Raw genomic sequence first — 6,000 nt, 5'->3', positions numbered from 1 at the left:
TCAATAAATACGATTTACTGACTGACTCCAGTCAGAAGCAGGGCAGGAGAGGGGAAGGAGCAATAATGGTATTTGTTAAGCGCTTACTAAGTGCAAAGCACTGTTCTAAGCACTGGGGAGGATACAGGGTGATCAGGTTGTCCCACGTGGGGCTCACAGTCTTAATGCCCACTTTACAGATGAGGGAACTGAGGCGCAGAGAAGTTAAGTGACTTGCCTAAAGTCACACAGCTGACAAATGGCAGAGCCGGGATTTGAACCCATGACCACTGACTCCAAAGTCCGGGTTCTTTCCATTGAGCCACGCTGCTTCTCAGGAGGGGGTTCTTAGCCCGAAGGCCTTAAATTCCCTGGATTTTTTTTTTTTTAACTAATGAACTTTTCCTAAATCACGTTCTCATGTGACTAGCAATGAGCACGGACATGCATCCATTTTGGAGGATGAGGTGTTTCTACCGTAACCCCTCCTAGTTAAAAAAAAAGTGCTCAATAAACACCAGTGATGGATTAAAAGCCCGATAGATGCAACCTCTACTCCTTAATGCCTCCCCACACACACTCACCAATAATTAATCCAATGATCTTCTTGTTACATATCAAATTTTGGTTGATCACAGCCCAAGAGACTATTATTGCCTCTCTGGGCCTCAAATCCCAAAGTGTTTGCCAATTACAGACACATCCGAGGATGGGGCTGTTTAATTCAGTGAAAACAGAGCGACGAGACGCGATTTCAAACACGAACCAAATGGCTTCCTTTTCGGGGGGTTGTTCTTCAAACGCAGAGGCGGCTGAAAGCGCACCCTGCTATAAACAGACTTTGCATCCTTCTTCGATTTCAAAAAATAGCAATGAACCCCACACCCAGCCCAGCCTGCAGTGTTTCAAGGACAGAGCCCGAGAGGCCGGAGCCGTGGTTTGGTTTTGTACAGCGCTCACTGCCAGGAGACCGCGTCTGATAGATTTCTCTCCAGCTCTGCCCGACGTGGCTCATCCTGTCTCACTCACGGAATAAAATCGACCGAATATTGTGAGAAAAAGACCACCGCGCCAACTAGTCGGTCGCGTCGTTGCGTAGCGATCGATTGGCGGTGTTTTTTGAGCGCCACCTCAACTGAGCGCTTGGGAGAATCCAACAAAAAGAGCAGGTAGACATGATCCCTGCCCTCAAGAAGCTTACAAAGTAGGGGAGACAGTAGTGGGAATTAGACTTTGTCTAATTATTGCTATTATGGTATTTGTTAAGAGCTTACGTGTTAAGCACTGTTCTATTTTCCTACAAATGTGGTACATTTAGCCCCCCCAAAAAATTGAGATTTGCAGCGCCTTCCTGGAAACGATTCGTTGTGGACAAAGAGAGCGGGCCAAGAGAACAATAGCATTGTATTTTATTTTCTACAGGGTCCCAAAGGGCCACGATATTCCACGAGGAATTTCCGTAGCCGTCTCCGTCAGGGAATAGGGGAGAAGCCGGGGAGGGCTGCTCCCGAGCCGCTAGAGAGAATGAGCCTCTGAGACGTGAAGGGTCATCAGTTCAGTCAGTCAGTCGTATTTATTGAGCGCTTACTGCGGGCAGGGTACTGTGCTAAACACTGGGGAGAGTGCACTGTAACAATAGACACATTCCCTGCCCAAAATAAGGCCACCGCACAATCAATCAATCGTATTTATTGAGCGCTTACTGTGTGCAGAGCACTGTACTAAGCGCTTGGGAAGTACAAGTTGGATACAGAGACCCAAATAAATATTCTTGCACATCCGCCTTAAATAAGCGCTGACAAAGTTCTAGGCGTTGGGCTAGATATAAAGCTATCAGATCGGACCCCGTCCCCGCCCCACCCGGAGTTCCCAATCTATTTTATCCCCATTTGACGGATGAGGTAACTGAGGCACAGACGAGTTGGGTGGCTCGCCCCAGTTCACTCACACAGGAGATGACCGGTGGGGATGGGATTCGAACCCAGGTCCTTCTGATTCCCAGGCCCGGGCTCTAGCCACTGGGCTAACACTGCCTCTCTAATCGCTGCGTCTCTAACCCTGCGCTAAGCACTGGGGTAGTCGGTCAGTCGATCATATTTATTGCGCACTTACCGTGTGCAGAGCACTGTGTTAACAATAAACGGACACGTGTTAATCAGGTCAGAGGCAGCTCCTGCCCCACGTGGAACCGTCCCACAGTCTAAGTTGGGGGGAGAATCTGCTCTCTGGCCCTTCAGGAAATAATAATAATAATAGTATTTATTTAATAATAGCATTTATTAAATGCCAATCAATCAATCGTATTTATTGAGCGCTAACTGTGTGCAGAGCACTGGACTAAGCGCTTGGGAAGTACAAGCTGGCAACATATAGAACAGTGCTGTGGGAACTATCCCACAGTCCAAGCTGGGGGGAGAATCTGCTCTCTGGCCCTTCAGGAAATAATAATAATAATAGCATTTATTAAATGCCAAATCAATCAATCGTATTTATTGAGCGCTTACTGTGTGCAGAGCACTGGACTAAGCGCTTGGGAAGTACAAGCTGGCAACATATAGAACAGTGCTGTGGGAACTATCCCACAGTCCAAGCTGGGGGGAGAATCTGCTCTCTGGCCCTTCAGGAAATAATAATAATAATAGCATTTATTAAATGCCAAATCAATCAATCGTATTTATTGAGCGCTTACTGTGTGCAGAGCACTGGACTAAGCGCTTGGGAAGTACAAGCTGGCAACATATAGAACAGTGCTGTGGGAACTATCCCACAGTCTAAGCTGGGGGGAGAATCTGCTCTCTGGCCCTTCAGGAAATAATAATAATAATAGCATTTATTAAATGCCAATCAATCAATCGCATTTATTGAGCGCTTACTGTGTGCAGAGCACTGGACTAAGCGCTTGGGAAGTACAAGCTGGCAACATATAGAACAGTGCTGTGGGAACTATCCCACAGTCCAAGCTGGGGGGAGAATCTGCTCTCTGGCCCTTCAGGAAATAATAATAATTATAGCATTTATTAAATGCCAATCAATCAATCGCATTTATTGAGCGCTTACTGTGTGCGGAGCACTGGACTAAGCGCTTGGGAAGTACAAGCTGGCAACATATAGAACAGTGCTGTGGGAACTATCCCACAGTCCAAGCTGGGGGGAGAATCTGCTCTCTGGCCCTTCAGGAAATAATAATAATAATAGCATTTATTAAATGCCAATCAATCAATCGTATTTATTGAGCGCTTACTGTGAGCGGAGCACTGGACTAAGCGCTTGGGAAGTACAAGCTGGCAATTTAGAACAGTGCTGGGGGAGATACAAGGTAATCAGGTTGTCCCACGTGGGGCTCACAGCCTTCATCCCCGTTTCCCAGATGAGGGAACTGAGGCCCAGAGAAGTGAAGTGACTCACACAGCTGACAGGGGGCAGAGCCGGGATTCGAACCCATGACCTCTGACTCCCAAGGCCGGGCTCTTTCCACTAAGCCAAAGCAGTTGGGGATGGGCTGCTCTTGGGGATGGGGGGCTTCGCCCTGTCGGTCCATTTTAGGGGAGACGGGTAAGGCCAAGGCAACCAGGACAATTTTCAGAAGCAACATTAAGGGTGACGTGATCTCTTTATCCATCTCCTCCTCCAGGAGGCCTTCCCAGACTGAGCCCCTTCCTTCCTCTCCCCCTCGTCCCCCTCTCCATCCCCCCCATCTTACCTCCTTCCCTTCCCCACAGCACCTGTATAGATGGATATATGTTTGTACATATTTTTTTTACTCTATTTATTTATTTATTTTATTTGTACATATCTATTCTATTTATTTTATTTTGTTAGTCTGTTTGGTTTTGTTCTCTGTCTCCCCCTTTTAGACTGTGAGCCCACTGTTGGGTAGGGACTGTCTCTAGATGTTGCCAATTTGGACTTCCCAAGCGCTTAGTACAGTGCTCTGCACATAGTAAGCGCTCAATAAATACGATTGATGATGAGGAGGAGGATCTCCCCCTCCCAGCTCCGCAGCACTTTGCGAAGCATCGTGGCACAGGGGATAGAGCCCGGGCCTGGGAGTGAGCGGGTCATGGGTTCTAATCCCGCCCCTGCCACTTGTCCGCTGGGTGAACTTGGGCAAGCCAATGCACGTCTCTGGGCCTCAGTTACCTCACCTGTAAAACGGACACTGAGACTGAACCCCACGCGGGAGAGGGTTTGTGTCCAACTTGATTTGCTTGTATCCACCGCAGAGCTTAGTGCGGGTGCTTGGCACAAAGGAAGCGCTTAGCAAATACCAAAATTATCATCATCAATCGTATTTATTGAGCGCTTACTATGTGCAGAGCACCGTACTGAGCGCTTGGGAAGTACAAATTGGCAACATCTAGAGACAGTACAAAATTATTATTCTTATTAAGTCATTTCAGTTCCCCGGGCCTCGGTAACCTCATCTGTAAAGTGGGGATTGCGGCTGTGAGCCCCCGCATGGGACTGTGCCCAACTCAATTGGCTTGTTCCCACCTCAGCGCTTAGTACAGTGCCTGGCTTAACCAACGCCATCCTTATTATGTCCATAAGAAGCTGCTGTGGCTCAGCGGAAAGAGCCGGGGCTTTGGAGTCAGAGGTCATGGGTTCAAATCCCGGCTCCGCCACCTGTCAGCCATGTGACCTTGGGCAAGTCAACTTCTCTGTGCCTCAGTTACCTCATCTGTCAAATGGGGATTAAGAGTGTGAGCCCCCCGTGGGACAACCTGATCACCTTGTAACCTCCCCAGCGCTTAGAACGGTGCTTTGCACATAGTAAGCGCTTAACAAATACCGACATTATTATTATTATAGGCGATTGAGCTATAATAATTGAGCAAATTATTGTAAAAAATAAAATATTATTTTATATTAAAATATAAAATACTATTATAGTTTAGACCATGAGCCCACTGTTGGGTAGGGACTGTCTCTATATGTTGCCAATTTGTACTTCCCAAGCGCTTAGTACAGTGCTCTGCCCATAGTAAGCGCTCAATAAATACGATTGATGATGATGATAGCCGTAATTTATTTATATTAACATCTGTCTCCCCCTCTAGACTCACTGTGGGCGGGGACTATGTCCGTTAAGCGGCCGTGTTGTCTCTCCCAAGCTCTTCGTACAGTGTTCAGCACACTGTGAGCGCTCAATCAATCAATCAATCGTATTTATCGAGCGCTTACTGTGTGCAGAGCACTGGACTAAGCGCTTGGGAAGTACAAGTTGGCAACATATAGAGCCGGTCCCTACCCCACAGTGGGCGCTCAATAAATACGACTGACTGACGGACCGTCCTGCCTGCTCACCCAACCCACGGTGAACATATTTATTACTCTATTTATTTTACTTGTACATATCTATCCTATTTATTTTATTTTGTTGGTCTGTTTGGTTCTCTGTCTCCCCCTTTTAGACTGTGAGCCCACTGTTGGGTAGGGACCGTCTCTGTGTGTTGCCAACTTGTACTTCCCAAGCGCTTAGTCCAGTGCTCTGCACATAGTAAGCGCTCAATAAATACGATTGATGATGATGATGATGATGAACAACTTGCGTAGGGCGGTGTGATCCGTCTCACCTTTAGATTTCCCACTCGGATCCTCAATCCGCCTCGTCTCACTCCTCCGTCTTATTATTATTCTGGGTTGCGATCCAACTGTCCCCCTCGACTGACAAGTCGTTAATAGCGCTGGTATTTTCAGCTGCAGCCTGGACTAATTAACGTTCTCCTGAGCGGCTCCGAACACGTCCCCACACACGGCTGGATACACGCGGAGCGCTTCGGGAATGCTAATTCCCTGGACTGCGGGTAATGGCATAATCTTGGGCCGTAAATACAAAACAGGCTGTCAGCGAAGCCAGCATCATCATCATCATCAATCGTATTTATTGAGCGCTTACTATGTGCAGAGCACTGTACTAAGCGCTTGGGAAGTACAAATTGGCAACATATAGAGACGGTCCCTACCCAACAGTGGGCTCACAGTCTAAAAGGGGGAGACGGAGAACAAAACCAAACGTAC

Source organism: Tachyglossus aculeatus, chromosome 19 (assembly GCF_015852505.1).
Source record: "Tachyglossus aculeatus isolate mTacAcu1 chromosome 19, mTacAcu1.pri, whole genome shotgun sequence".
Classification (NCBI taxonomy): Eukaryota; Metazoa; Chordata; class Mammalia; order Monotremata; family Tachyglossidae; genus Tachyglossus; species Tachyglossus aculeatus.
The sequence above is the reverse complement of the archived record's forward strand: the minus strand, read 5'-3'. Positions refer to the sequence as shown.